Genomic DNA, 16,336 nt, shown 5'->3' with positions numbered 1-16,336 from the left:
GAAGGAAACTGGTCATGGTCAGATATAGATGAGTTATCTTGAAAGCTTGCCTCGTCAAAAAAACCCCACTCACCTCCATATCTTGTAGGTCGTAGACTGCGCTTTTAAAAGGTGAGCTCAGACGCAGAGAGAGAGAGGGGGGAGAGAAAGAATAAGCAAAGTGTGTTTGTCAGCTTTTTAAAACCCCTGAAAATGATTCTTCTTTATTCTAATGACAAGCTAATCCCCCCCCCCTCTCTCTATCCTGTTTCCCCTCCATTATAAACACAGCCTCTTATTTCCCCCCCGCCTGCTCCGCTTCTGAAAATTAGCACTCATGATGAGTCTGCGCTCTCAGCAATCAATTTGCCACACTAAGTCCCTCCAAAAAGGTTACCTGTGGCAACTGAGCCCCGGTCACGTAACTCTGAATTCGCCTCTCCTGCCAATTTTTATTCAGCTAATTAAATAAATGGCTCCGTCTGGAGAGTCAGCTGAATGAAATGTCAAAATATCGATGTGGAATAGTTACGTGATTTCAGGGTATTTGTCATAAGGGAGAGGAGGGTGGCTTGCCGGAGGTGGGTGCACATGGATAAGGGGGGGGGGGTGTCTGCCCCCGAGGCCACTTTAATGATATTAGTAGAGATCTGCTTATTTATGAGGCTGCAAGTTATTCATGAGCAGCATTGGCTATCAATCAAAGCTATGTTGGTTTACTGTAGCCTGTAAGCGTCACAGAGCTAAGTAATACGCTACTGAGATATAAGATAATCAAATATTGGAGAACATTTGAAAAAAGTTTGTGTATTTTCAATTAGATTGAATGCAGGAAAAAAATGCTTATTTATCTGCTGCTCTTCTTTCTTTTTTCTTTTTGTGTTCCTCCTCTCCCCCCCTGCCTCTGACCTGCCTTTCACTATCTGACGTGTGGAGGAATGCTGCCTGCTGCAGGCAGAGAGATGAGATGTTTTTTGGGTGCTGCAGCTCTCCCTCTCACTTCACCTCCAACCCGCCTCCTCTCCTCTCTCCTTTCTAAAAGACTTCAGTACGCTTCAAACAAACTAGATGGTATCGATCGAGTCGTCCGACTACGTCTACAGGCAAAAGTTACAGCCTCCTCCTGGCTGCGTCCCAGCGTCTCCCCAGTTGTTCTCCGGGAACTTTTGTCTTCTTTAACCTTCATTTACTCCGGGAAGTTTCACTGAGAGGCGGATTCTCTTCTGAATGCCGTGATCTCACACAGTGGGGTTCCCGCCAGAAAAGTTGTTAGGCCCGGCAGCCAAGTATCTTTTTTTTTTTTTCTTCCCTTTTCTCCATCTTCTTATTTTTTTGGGCAGGTGAGCTGAGCAAAATTTGGAAAGAACTGCTGAGACTGTCACTAAAACAACGTTAGCTAAACCACTAATTGCTAAGCCTGGATTGAAGCTGTTGCTAACTTTGGGGCTAACGTCCTTCTTCCTAGGTTGGCAAGCAAGAAATGGGAAGTCGTCTTAGGTATTGAGTAATTGTAGCATTTATTGACAGACAAATAGCCTCAACTGTACACAAAATGTAATGCTACGTTTAAAGCTATATCGCTAACGTAATACTCTCTGCTCCGGTTGCTAGCCTCACTGTCTGTCGCTCTCTCTCTCTCAAATTCAGATATCTATACTTCCAAAGCAGTACAGAACATAACTAACATTGATTGAACGTTGGTGTTTTCAATAAATATACAATATCCAAATATCAACACGCATATCAAATACAATATAGTAAAATGCTTTTTAAAAAAGATATAATCCCGTAGAAACATGTATTGCAGACCTTGTTTCTCTTAGTGTGTCTCTCACTACGCACACAACCTACACACTGAGCTATTCCACTGCTTGTATAACACATTTTAGTTTAGTAAAGATCTTAAACACTATATAAAGAAAAGAAAAAATCCCCATAATGCTTAAGCCAGATGGGGAGTCAGTTTAGGCTTACACTACACAGTCACACCTCTAGTCTTTAAGGTGTTGGGCCGACTTTAGTCTCTCTTTGAAAAGTGATGGAAGCAGTTGTGCGAAGAATGGGGGTTGAAATTGGATTTTTCCAGAATGTTACAAAAGTTGTTAGATATGATTTTTAAAGCTGGGCTCTTTTTTTTTTTAAGCCAAAATGTCCACTGAAGAGATCCAGCTTCAAAAGACAAACTAAAGACAATCTCTCATGTTTTTACCAGCAAAGGTCTGAACAGCATTACAGCTTCCAAAGATGATGGCATGACAGGCCGTTCTCTCCCTGTGAGGAGTAGTATGAAAGCTGGATGTTAAACAGTCAAAAGGGAAAAATATGAGTAAAATATGAGTCTGTTTTTGTTATTTGAGTAATTAAGTTTTATTCTAGTCAGAAAAATCACAAAATGTTCATAATATCTAAGCTTTTTTATACAAACGCCCTCTTTAAGAAATACAAGATGTACTTTTTGGATTAGATGATGTTATTCTACCATTTTTTCCTACATTCTTTTTTCTGCCACATCCCAGCTGATGGGGAAACCTTGCTTTTTTTTTTTGCTTGCTTCAGACGTTATCAGCTGACAAACAGCATTAACAAACCAGGAAAAAATCAACTTTTACTGAAACGTCACAGGAAATAAATGTGATTATCAGGTCATTTCTTCGTGTGGTTTTGGTCGTGATGTTGTTAGATTCTCCTCCTTTGATGATAGGAGGATGAAACTGACATAAACATAATGAAATAAATCTGTGGAATCGACACTCACACACACCACCGTGTCGAGTGTTTGTGTGCTCCCGTTGGCGAGCGCGCAGGTCGGCGGTGTGTCTGGCAGGCTGCGGGGTCTCTGGGTTGCTCTGATAGCGGCCGTTCCTTTGAGGCCCCCCAACACGCCGCGGATAACGACACCGGTCTCGTCCAGAGTCTGATCTCAGGCCAGCGCGAAAACGATCCAGAGTCTCGGCTGCCAAGACCAGGGCACAGAATAAAGATACACCCGCGGTTGATTGGTTGAGCACATCATCAGACATATAACATGGGGGGTGGTGGGTGGTGGGGGGGGGGGGGGGGGGGGGGGTTTGATAGCTGATAGCACCGGTCCTCCCCTGCTCTGCCTCCGCTGCTGGCACACAACGACGCCTGGATGCGCCCTCAGAGAACGAGCCCACCCTTCTTGTCTCCCTCGTCTCCCTTGATCTACCTCGACTAGCTACCTCTCCCCCTGCAGTTCCTCTCTGTTCTTTCTGTGTCTCAACCCCCCTCCACCTCCACCGCCCGCCCCCCCTCTACCCCCTCGACACCGTCTTTCTTCTTCTCCTCTCCCCTCCCAGTTCCTCGTCAGATCCACAGGGCCAGATTTTTATCGCTTTTCTGCGAGTCCTGCGAGGGGAACCTTGAGGGTCTCAGTGGGATCAATTTAAAAGGGAAGCGCTTGTCTCTCCTCCTCTCCTTGGCCCTCTCGGCTGATTGGGTCCGCTCGCCAGGAACTCACAGGCTTTTGATCTCAACCCACACCTCCCCACCAACCCACCCCTGCTCGAAGTTTTTGTCGGAGCTTGGCTCCGGAAAAAAAAAGGGAAAAAAATCTGTTCCACTTTCTGAGAAATGTGGGCCCCATCCCCTCTTTCTCTGCACCTGTGAGAGACGGAGAGGAAAAGTTTTGTGAACCCACTGGGTGGTACTAACAAATCTATGGCGTGATTGACTTCTCTTTGAAGATGGGAGAGCCGATCCGTCTCTTCAGGTGGAGGTGCACCGGCGAGGACTCTCGGTCCTCGGGCGACTCGCTCGTACGGCTGGTTAGAAGTCGCTGGGAGCCGCGATGCATAATTCACACGGTGTGGTGAAGCGCTCTCCCTCTCTCTGTTACAAAGAGCAGAAAGGTACACGGCGGTGCCCGCAAGCGTTCCCATGCTGAGCTGTGTAAAAGTCACTCCCCCCTCTTTGTACGATATGAAGGAACAAGCGGCCCTGCAGCAACAGGGACTACATTAGACTACAGTAACCAACCAGGGAGGGCTTTGTCCAGGGTTTCATGTTTTTGTTTGAAACCAGGAGCATTGATCATGGATAACTCTGAATTATTACAACGTGGGTCTTATTTTAGCAGTTTTGGCCATCATATCTGTTACATCACTACACCAAACAGGGAAAGAAACATAAGCATTCATATAATAAGACAGGTAGCAAACAAGCTAGGTTAAGCATAATTATCATTACTGGTTCTGATTCAAGTTCCTAATGATTCTTCTTTTTGATACTCCCTTGCAATACTCCCAATTTTATTTAGTTTTACAATCACCATAGTGATTATTATTGTTACAGATGCTGTTTAATCTTCTGGTGTTTTATTGGTTCTTTTTAATTTAGGTGCCTGAAAACAGTAGAGTTAATATTTATGTGAAGGGATTCACTGCTTAGCAGGTAGTGCTGTAGGGGCTGACGGCTCTCAAATTCTACAAGTTTTTACTGAATCTTTTGGGGGAGATTTTTGGCATTTTAGGTAATAAACGTATTCACTTTGTTGCCAAGAGTTATATAATAAGATTAATACAAGATATTGAATTAATCTTCTCATCTGTCAGCAAAAAAGTGAGTATGCGTATTCCCCCAAATGTCAAATGATTCCATATACATGCCTTATTGGTACAGTTTGTTCAAACAGGTCTTTTCATAGATTGCTTGCACTTTCTTTATTACTGACTCATTATGTTGCACCTATTGTGGTAAGATTGTGTTATGTTGAGTTGCACAACCAGGTTTTCCACTACACTAATCTCACTCTCACCTGGTTATTTCACTACAATCAGTTAGTTTAGAATAGCGTCATTCAGAAAAGGTGTCAATCAGAACCAGATTTGGGGGCTTCCCTAATCTGATAAGGTTGCCTACGTGTTGATGACAGTGCATTTTCCCATACTCTGTATTACTGAGTGTTGACCACATTTATGATAATAAACACCAAGCAATAGTGAAACTTAGCTTCCTGTAAAGTCCCATGAAAGTGAAAAGTGAAATCTTCTCAGCATTATGTGTGTGTGTTGTGTAATAGAGGTTTGATGAGGAATGAGTTGTAGAGACACGGTCAGTGTTTGGACAGCAGCCAGGCCCTCTCAGCCTCCTCCTCCTCCTCCTCCTCTTCTGTCTCCTGTCAGGTCACTAGAGGTCAAACAGGAGTTTTTCTTATCCTACCTTGCTGACCTCTCCTCTCCTCTCTTGGGAAAAAACTCCAGTCACGACTCAGGATTAAAATTCCTGGTAAATTTAGCCAAACCAGGCCACCGATTCTCGTGTTTTTGCTTTTTTCAGGCCAAACGAACATCACCTCACTTCTTACCAGTCGGATGGACTCGACAGCTGAAAGTTTGAGTTGACACCCCTTATTTTCAGGGCTCTCAGGTCGCCTCGGTGATGACATCACCAGTGAAGTTGCGCACTAATTGAGGTTTAATGCTAGAGTAGAGTGAGCCAGGGCTGTAATTTTCCCGCCCCGGCCTGGAATAGAGACGACAGCTTTTCATGTGGTCCGGGGCTAATTTAGGTTGCAGAGCTGCAGCTGTGGGACACCTCACACTTTTGCCCTTCTCATTCTGCCCCGAAATATACCAAAAATACATAAAAAAGCAGTTTGTTTATGAAGTTATGTAAAGGACTTTGCCCTTTGCCCACATTCAGACCTACAGTAGGGCTGATACACTGAAGCATAAGTCAATAAACAATCGAGAGAGACGTTAAAAGAGTCCGAACGTTGGGGGCCCCCCCCATAAAACCTCCAACTGGAAATGAAACAAGCACAGTCCTAAAGCAACCCCTTGAAGAAACAAATCTACTCTTCCCACTAAAGAGCTCCACTAAACAATATACGTCAGAGCAGCACAATGCTGTTTATATAGGCTTATGTAGGTGGAGGAGGAGTATGAGCAGGAGGAAGCTGTAATATGCAGAAAGGCATTCAGTGCATGTCATTATGATTGTATGTCCACAGAGCCTGGGCGTAATGACATTCATCCTCCCCATCTAGACAAACACACATAACACACACACACACACACACACACACACACCGGCACAAACACAGAGCTCTACCTGCTCTTTATCCCATCCGCCATATCAGGCTCTGTATAAACATCAGGCCCGTTTGAAGTGGAAAGCCTTAATCACATGTGTAATCATTGACATAGCTAGGTTGAGAGAGAGAGAGAGGAGGGGGGTGTACCAGCAGCTCGGTGGGGTTCGGCCTGCAGAGACGCCTCATAACTGAAAGGCTCTCGAAAGACTGCAACCGTCATGTTCCGTCTCTAAACTCCAAACAGCTCAAAAACCCTGCTTTCTAATTCCTACTATCCACTAACACTAAAAAGCAATCTCACACATCTTTTATTTGCCTCCTCTTGAATATCTACAAGCTTTTTTTTAACCCATTGTCAAATATTTAAATCCCATAAGTGTAAATATAGTGAATAATTCACACACACACACACACACACACATACATACACACACAAAGAGGCAGGCACACTCCTGATCCACACGCCGTTACGGATAATGCGTGTTTGCACTGAGCGCATGGTTTACACACTCCAAACGGCCAGTTTATTTTTTCATGTTACACCACCACACAACAAAGTAGGTTATGTTTCAAGCAATGTGTTTTCCATGTGTTGCTGTTCTTATCCCAGACCGAGTACCTCATCATGCTTTTATTGTAAAGAAGTGGGAAGCTTGTCCTTTTTATATTTTAGCCATATTTTTACATAGCTGAATGGAGTAGAAGACCTATATGTGCATTCAGTTAAATATATCTCTACACCTTCACTTCTACCCTTTGGAGTATATGAGTAGTGGCAATGCCGGCTTGTTTTTTTGAGTTTCAAGTGAAAAACATTTGGTCAACATATTTCAGAGAGGTTGTTCAGCTTCACCCAGCAGTGCGCTTTGTTAGCCACTTAAATATGAGCAAAGCACACCTTTCTGCTAGATGACTTAGTAACATGAACGGGATATTTCCACCGTTCACCTCACGATCACGATGGAGACTCGTTTCAACCACAGTTGTAAAACGCTCTCATGTACTGTAAAAGGCTCTGCAGCGCTAAGCCTTCAAACGCCAACACTTGGCAATCCCCTTTTGTAAGATTGTGTGTGTGTGTGTGTTTTTTTTTGTTTTTTTTAAATCAAATGCTAATATTTAGTCTGAATGCCTACTAACAGACAAAATCATCAAATGAATAAATAAATAGGCATCAACATGTCTACATCTGGAGGTCTTAACTGCTGCCATTAAACAGCATTTAGCCCTCTCTTTCATTTGAATTGGGGCAGTGTGTTGATGCAGATGCAGGGGGTTCTGGAAAAACAACGCAGGGTCATCAAGTAAAAAAGTAACATCAATCATTTGCAAAATGATGAATGAAAGCACCGACGCATTTACAAGAATGAGACCGTAATGACCTGTTGTTAAAAAAAAAAAAAAGAGTATTTCCTGTGAGAAATTGACGCCTTTTCGATGAGAGTCATTTGGAGCATTGAGAGGCCGTCTGTGGTTGTTGTTGTTGTTGCTTGATCTGAATGCATCCGTCTTCTATAGATCTGGTGCTGTAATAACTTAAGAGTCCCCCTTGTGTTAAATCTGCAGCCTGTAAAATTTAAGTGTTTTTTCAGAAGTTGCAAAGCTCCACGAGATGCTTCACATTATAATAAATGATATAAACGGACAAATTATGGCTGCACTAAAGTGTCAGTTTGTGTTGGAGCTTTAAGTGTTTGGGTTTTATCATTTAGACCAGAGGCTTTTCTAATGTGCTAACTGTGAGAAATGCTCACTGATAAAACAAAAATGCTGCCTAGCAGCGGCGCTTCGTGTACAAACTCAAACACAAGCTTTTTGGCAGCAGGATGGTGTGATCAGCTCTCATATGGAGGTGTGTGTGTGTGTGTGTGTGTGTGTGTGTGTGTGTGTGTGTGTGTGTGTGTGTGTGTGTGTGTGTGTGTGTGTGTGTGTGTGTGAGAAAATGAAAATAAGCTGTAGATATTACTGCACGTTGTGTATCAGTGCTTCTGTAATGTACAGTGGCCTCGGGGTGTGAATTCGAAATGAAAGTGTTTCATGATTAACTCTAAGCATGCACACACACACACACACACACACACACACACACACACACACACACACACACACACACACACACACTCTGATCCCATTGTACCAGTCGGGTCTAGCTGGCCTCTGCCTGGGCCAAAGCCTGTTAACTCCAATTCAGAGCGTAGAGGCTGGTAATGAGCACTGTCAGAGTTGACATAACAACCTCCCACTCTGGGGCTGCACACTGGAGTCAGACACACACACACACACACACACACACACACCGAGCAGGTTCGGTCTGTGCCGGTTGATCCAGGGTGATCCCAGGACTATCTGTAAATTCACCATTGAAATTCCCGCTCAGACTCTGCTGTGTTTTGCCCATCCGCCTGGTATTCGGAAATTTCAGCCGACTGGCAGTCTGAGCTCGCCTAAATCAGCAGAGCGCCAGGCTGTAATGTGCAGTAATAGAAAAAATGGGAGTCTAATTTCTCTCGCTCTCTCTCTTTTTTTTTAAAATAACTCCAATTTCCTTTTTCTCCAAACTGCCTTCACTGTGATACGTGATCACAGGGCTCGACGGAGCTTCAGGTAACTCAGACTTACAGTATGAAAGACTGCTTCTGCATTTAATTCCCCTCTCATACTTGGAATGAATTACAATGCACTGTGAGCTTTGACAGTTTGGTATCATCAGTAGACGAGTATTATAAATTCAGTTTTATTTGAAGGCGCTTTGGTTTCTGGGACCCTACACTGAGGATGATACCTAGAGTGTCACACAAGGATAAAAACAGTGAAATGTGCAGCTACAGGCCAGTTTTAGTGGAAGTCACTTTAAATAAATGTTTTCTCAGCGGTGGTATGAATACAAGCATGCCAGCTTCCTCAAGGTTAATATCCAGAACAGCGGTTTTGTTCGAGATAAGCATTTTTCTATCCGTCCCCATCCCGGATCATTAGAATCAGCTTGTTTAGAGCCGGGCGACTCGCTGTGTTGTGTGATTTTGAGTTCAGGCGGCACAGATGGGGGAAAAAAAACAAAAAAACAGCCTCTGCAAATTCCAGCATTGCGTGTCCTGGACTCCCATCGCTCAATAATTTATCCAGACAAGTAGAATGATTATTCTATGAATATGCACTAAAATTCCTTTCTTGTGTTCTTTCTCTCGAAGTTTGTGCGTGTGCGGCGTGTGCTCAAGTGTGTATGTGTGTATGTGTATGTGTGTGTGCGGCTCTTTTCCGCCTGAAACAAAGGAGGTGTCAGGGCGAATTAGCCCCCCTACGACTGAACGCCCAGAGAGCTTAGAGATGCACCACAGGTTCTGCTGAGTCGCACATGAGCCGCAGTGTCTACCTCTTCCCCTCTGCTATCCCCTCCTTCACCCACCCTACCCCCCTCCCCCCTTACCTCCATTCCCTTCTCCACTCCTGAGTTGCTCTAACAAGGTTGTTGGAAGAGGATAAAGCGTGTTAAATGAATAATTTACACAGAAGAGCGCTCCTTATTTATTTAATACGGCTGGATCTGACTGAGTGGGCAGTCGGCGTCCCCAACTGCCGAGGTACTGTTGGCTAAACGAGAGCTCGCTCGGCTTAATGGAGGGCCAAAGCGACAGGCGTTTAGAGAGAGGAAGGGGGTGCACATGAGAGAAAGTGTTTGTAGATTGTGTGTGTGTGTGCGCTTGTGAAACAGGCCATGCAGAGCTGGCGAAAGTGTGTGAATCATGTCTCTGCAGAATGTACTCTGTCGTCGCACCATGTTACTCTTTATACCTTGATGCAGACAGATGACATGAGAGGACCCCAACCACCCCCACCCCCACCCCTCGCCTATTTAAAGAATGCTTCCTGGAAATTTATGGAATAAATCAACCCTTATTTTAGGGATAGGGTCATGTGATGAATGCAACATTTAGGTGCTAATTGTTTGTCACTGTTTTTATCGAATCAGTGTTGGGATTTTTGTTTTTTTCTTTTCTCAGTACAACGTCAGTTTAATATTTGATGTTTTTACAGGGGGAGTGCGGAGAGGGGGGGACAGGACCATCACCCAGAAAGAGGAGGAGCGAGGGAGCAGCTAAGGAGGAAGGAATCATCCCATAGGTAAATGTTGTTTGTATGTCAAACTTGTAAGAATGACACTTTAAAGGAGAAGTGTGTCAAATTTAGTGGCATCTTGCGGTGAGGTTGCAGATTGCACCCAATTGAATACCCCTCCCTCTTCCCTTGACATGTCCTCTCTAGAGTCAGCATTTGGTTTGTCCATTCTGGGCTACTGTAGAAATATGGCGGGCTCTGTTGAAGAGGGACCCGTGCCCTATGTAGATATAAAGAACTCATTCAAAGGTAATGAAAACACAGCAGTTCTTATTTTCAGGTGATTATACACTAATTGAAACATAGTGCCTTAGCATACAAACGTTCTGCTAGATGCCACTAAATTCTACACACTGCACCTTTAATCATGCTCTAAAGAACTGACTGAGTGAGACAGTGATCAGTTGAGTGTGAGCAATAAGACACATTCATCATCATCATCAAGTGACTTACTCCTACTTACAGTCAAGTGTCAAAGTAACCTTTAAGAGCAACTTAGGGATCACATGATCGATCGACCAATAAGAGATATGGATCATGTTGCAGCCATGTTTGACAGTCTTACTGTTTATTCTGCAAGAACATATTTAATCATCATTTTATAAGAAGTTCATTTCTCCAGGAATAAATAACATGTAAAATGAATATTGATACATAATAATAAATGTAATTATAAATACATACTGTACATTTAGGTAGTAATAATAGTAAATTGGCTGAAAGGGAAACAGAATTGTGCTGCTGTGGGTAGATGAGCTACGCAAGTGAAATCATATTCTATAGAGACTTGAGTAGCACACCAAGAGCAGAACATTTGGTTATAAAGTGATTGCAAACAAAAAAGAAGGCCAGACTTATTCATGCTCTGGGTTTGTATAAATATGAAGAAAAAGGGGAATAGGGAGTTCCAGCTGTGTCAAAACTACTTTATTCTTAATTATACAACTCTAGCGATGTATTATTCACCATAACCACAATATTTAGTACCATGAGCAGGGAAAAACGGAGTCATGCTCGGCTCTGTATCTACACTGCACTCGTCCAGGGTCTACTCTGAACTAACACAACTGACCTCTGCTGCTCTCTTAGACATTTTTCGGGTCACGTTTATGAGAAGCGGTACAAGTAAAGGATGTTTAGTTTCATCTGTCTTTGAAGTCCAAAAATGTAAAATGTAACTTGAAGTACAGCTGGTGGGGGTGGGGGTGGGGGGGATAGGGGGAGGGGCTGGGCAAAATTCACGTGACTCAGCAGTTCAGCACCTCTCAGTTTAGAAGCAGCTGAGATTAACACTAACATAAGAATAGTTTGTCCACCTTAAGTAAGGCTCAAGTTAAGCTAACCCATGTGCTAACTTGAATAGCACTACTAATATTATATGAGTGTGGAAGTAACTGCTACCTAACTGGTTGACATCGTGCTGTATTCAAATGAAGCCTGAAAAACTATATACACAAAAATAGACACAAAAAATGAAATGTCATCTTTTATGACAGCGTCACCTTTCATAAATTGTCCTTGAGGGAATGATTTGGGGTGTTTGTGCTGCAGATAGCAGTGTTAGCAGTGCTTGCTGTCATTATGCTTGCAAAAAGTTAGAGGATTAGAGATAAAGTCGTGGGAGCTGCTGTATCTATTAGTTTCATCTCGCCTTTCTTTTAGAAGATGAATCGTCCGTCATATTCAATAATTAACCATCAGTCTTCATGTTCTAGTCCTAGAAGCAGAAAAATAAGAAGATCTTTCCTCTCCTTTCCAGTCTGGTTATGATCAAAATCCTTTAAAACCTCCATGTGACATCTGGCTTTGTCCATATCTCCTCTCCCTATCCTCCTCCACCATCTCTTCTTCTTCTTCTTCTTCTTCTTGAGTGAGGCAGCCCCACTCATCATGAGCACTACATCGCCACAGTTCCTCTGTGTGCGTGTGTGTGTGTGTGTGCATGCCCGTGTGTGCGCGTGTGTCTCCCAGGAGAATGAAATCCCACAGCTCACACTGACCTCATTATAAAAATAGCTCATCTATCCAGCCATCACATTTCCCTCCATTTCCCCTCTCCTCCGCAATCTCTTATAGACCGTGATCCTCTCTACCTTCCACTTTCGCCTCCGTGTCTCTCCATCAGTGTTTGCTCCGGACTTAACGTGAGATTAAAAGCTTACGCAAGTCTTTGTAACGGCAAGCCCCCCCCCCCCACCCCCTTTGCACCTGTCATTACCAATCTAGCCATAATCTGGGATCATAAGACGTCTTTTAATCAAGGAACTGGATAACATTAAAGACTGCTGTTTACGTGACCTGTTAACAGTGGCTCTCGGTAAAGGTAGTTGTTACAAGTATCTCCAGCTCTTTTTTTTTTTTTTTTTTCCTCTTCTCTTTTACCTGGTCCACTGCATCTCTTCACCTCCTCCGTCAGTGGAGCGAAATCTCCCCATTAAGAGTGAACAGCGCTCACGTCTGGTTAATTTAACAGCAGCATCAGTGATCATTACGGTCCAAGGCCGGCTTTGATCCTGCCAGACAGTGTTTCCTCAGGTTTTAATAACCCAACAAAGACACCTTAGCAGATGCTCAATTTATGAACTTTATTTATTTATTTATTTATTTATTTAAATAGAGAGGCCAACATATATGAAGGCTTCACCTCATCCGAATCTTCAGGAATGACTGCTTTTTAAAAGGGGAGAAAAATGGCCATTGAGCCACTCCACTGGAGCAGCTGAAGGTACTGAAGCAACAGTAATTACAATATAAATAATGATAAATAACTGTAACTATGTGCAACCTTTTTTTTTTCAAACACACTGAAGCATAGTGTTTAAATGTACAGTAGTGATTGGGAGGTTGAGGGAGTGTGTAGAATGTAATTTTGAGGGCATGGAATACAAAGTCATCGATTTTTCATTTGTTTTGGTCTAAAGGACAGAATTACTGGTTCTACTCTGAAAGGCAGCTAACCTATGTTTAGGTGCACCCCAGTAGCCTACTGGTTAAGACGCATACCATGTAACCACAACATCTGGGGTTCGATTCCAGCTGCAGACCTTTGTTTCATGTCAACCTCCATAACTTTCCCTTCAGTTCCTGTCATCTCTACACTGACCCTATAATAAAATGCCCTCAAAAATGTACATATATATAAATAACCTATGTTTTTAAGAAGATTATAGACAAGGGACCAGGATCAAATGAAGGTGTAGTAAAGTGATTGTATGCAGAAAAGAAGTCGATTTTGAGTCAAGTTACACTTTCAGAGCGAGTTCAAGTCAAGTTCCATGTCGTTTTCTACATATGCAAATTAAGTCTTTTCAATCTTTTGAGGGCAAGTTCACATCAATTCACACATCTTAGCAAGAAACGTACAAGCCAATTATAGGTGCATTCAACTCTTTGACTACTAAAGGACATGGTTTTCAAACATCATCTCTAAGAGCTGTCTTAATAATGCTGTTAGTTGATAGTTGACTGTGTCCTCTCAATGCATAGGCCTTGTAATGAAATACTCAAGGAATGTGGCTGTTTGAGGGTTTCTCCAGGTCGAACTTGACTGTTTTCACTTCACTGCTTTTTGCTTTCCAATCTGAAGTCTAAAGATATAACTCTCATGGCAGTCGATCCCAGGGTTTGACAGAAGTGTGGTCAGTCGCAATAGGTCAAGCGAAGGTCTCGACGACTACTACATACACAACAGAACAAATCAGAGCTAAAGTGTGCATGTTAAGTGAAATTAAAATGAAGCAAGGAAATATATTTCTTATATTTCTATATTTATTATATAAGCCTGTTAACATCCTCCTGCAAGTGATACCCAAGTCAACTCGCTGCCTAGCTGATACTGTGATACTCTGCTTTGACAGTGTAGAGTTACTACAAAGTGCAAAGCATACTTGTTTGTGTTCATCTCTCCTTTTGTAACATCACTTTCTCACCTGCCTACCCAGCAGCTTATTCCCTCCAGAAAGGCCATCTTATGTTAAATAAGTACACGCTGCCTTGCATTGACCTGCTTTGAGAAGCCCAGGCTCACCTCAACAGGAGAACTGTTGGGATCATCTGCATATTCTTTTGATCTCGCACCGTGTCTCTAGGAGCAGCCGTCATTAAGGAAGTTTTTCTACGACGTTTCCCCTCTTCCTCTTCATCATGGCTGAAGCTCCTACCGCATATGCCCCCTTCCTTGCTAGTGCCCTTCACTCCATCGCAGCACCCTTCAAAGTCCTCTACCTTGCTACCGCCCCTTCGTTTCACAGCCACCCAATGTTGGGTTGAAAGCCAAAACCACTCTTGTCTGTCCTTCACCGCAAAAGCCTGACGTGTTTGTGTCTGTGTTGTGTTGCCCTTGGGGTGGGTTACCTCCAACCCCCCCCCCCCCCCCCCCCCCCCCCCCCCCCTCCTCCCCCGCCCCCTCACCCCTCCATCTCATCTCTTCTCCTCCCCACCTTGCTGTTTATCTGTCTCTGGGCCCCATCACGTCCCTGAACCTGCTCTAATTAGCATCCCACACAACACTGTTTATTTACTCAGGTACCGACAGAAGGGGAGGGAGGGGAGAATGAAAGAGAGAGTCTGAAAAAAGGGCAGAAAGAGACAGAGAAAGCCAGGAAGAGGAAGAGGGAGCGGGAGGGCTGGGAACAGGAAGAGAGGGAGAAATGATTCAGAGAATCAAAGGGCTATGAGACTCTCTCTCATAGCGGATGCAGGGGGTAATGATAGTTAAGAAGACGTGATGCAGAAAGTCGAGAAAGTGAGAGACAGAGAACTTTCCTGCCTCTCCACGCCTCCTCTCTGCCTTTTCCAGCGTTTCATCTGAGATGCAGAGTGCCTAAAATTAGCAAGCTGGCAGCTTCCTTCCTTCCTTCCTTCCTTCCAGGGTCCCCATTAAAGTTCTCCCATTGCGTTGAGTGATCATTAAGGTGGGACTGGGAATGCAGGTGTTATCTTAGCGTCCCAGTCGAGGTTGTCTGTGGCATCACTTTTCCTCGACAGAGATAACATGAACAGAAATTCTTCACAGTCTTCATCCTTGGGAGTGTTTGAGTGTTTATTTTAAAAGTTGGATGTGTACTAGTGCGTTACGTCATGTACTGCACGTCTTTCGGTAAGGGTGGGGGACCAGATTAATGAATGAAGGACAAATGAAGAGGACAGAAGATTAAGGTAGATAGAAATGTACAGTATACCTTTGCAGATAGTATACCTCCTGTTGTGTTGTGGTCTCACTACCTAATGCAGCCATGTCTTCTATTACATTCTGTCATACATCTGTTGATTCCAAACTATCACACTTTAGGGCTCAGTATGTTTTTAACATAGCGATCAGATGGCAGCTGTAGTGCTCATAACAGTTCACAATGGCCACAGCAAAGGGTGGAAGAGTGAAAAAGTGTTTGTAAGACATGTTTGAATCCTTGAGTCTACGTTCACACCTGACCAATTTCAGATTAAAGTGGCACGATTGTCGGATTATCTGTTTCGGAACGTTGCAAAAATTGTCAAAAGGACCCTACCTCTAACCTCCTCATTCTGACATTGGGGAAAAAAAGGTTTGTGATGTTGTGTTTCATGATATGACAAGAAGAATGAACAAGTCTATTCATTCGTTAAGATCGGCTGCCAACTCTGTTTTTACTGCCACAGTAATCCCTTGCCTCATGTTAAATGATCCCACTGAGATCCACACAATGTGGTATAGATTTTGTGTTTGGTCAAAAAAATAAAGGACTGGTATCGGATCTTGAATCTGTGTTTGCAGGTACCCTGAGATGAGGTATCAGATTCTGTATCAGGAGAGAAAAGTCAATACCTAGTGACAAGCACTTTGTTTGAAGCCTGCTGAGGCCTTTAGGGTCATTGGATGCCTTCATTTGGTCTATGCTTTCTTGTACATGCCAATAAAAAACCCTTTTCCACAGACCTAGCACATGACTCAAAATTTCAAACACTAAAGACCAGCTGCATGGGGCTTCTTGGTCTGTGTGATCAGCTGACGGTCCACTAGAATATTGTCTTGTCTGTATTCTTAGTGTTGCTTGGTTGAGAACATAATCTTGATATTTAGTGTATCTATTTCTCAGTGGGTGACCAATTGGTTCAAGTCTACTTTAGGAAATCAGCTATTCTATTTGTTCCATCTCTGGGAATTCCATGCAAGCAATGGTTGAACAGGGGTTACCTCGTTTTACATCG

The 16,336-nt window shown here is 43.4% G+C and overlaps 1 protein-coding gene across 1 annotated transcript in view; it reads left to right on the top strand.

The window, feature by feature from the left end:
* The window catches only part of znf438 (zinc finger protein 438), a 48,838-nt gene that overhangs the window by 19,689 nt on the left and 12,813 nt on the right, over positions 1–16,336 (top strand). Inside the window, exon 2 of the mRNA XM_053342596.1 lies at positions 10,070–10,156. The gene's annotated coding sequence lies outside the window, so the exon portion shown is untranslated. The remainder of the gene's footprint in view (positions 1–10,069; positions 10,157–16,336) is intronic.

Source organism: Scomber japonicus, chromosome 21 (genome assembly GCF_027409825.1).
Source record: "Scomber japonicus isolate fScoJap1 chromosome 21, fScoJap1.pri, whole genome shotgun sequence".
Classification (NCBI taxonomy): Eukaryota; Metazoa; Chordata; class Actinopteri; order Scombriformes; family Scombridae; genus Scomber; species Scomber japonicus.
Note: the sequence above shows the minus strand (reverse complement) of the source record. Positions and strands in the feature narration are given on the sequence as shown.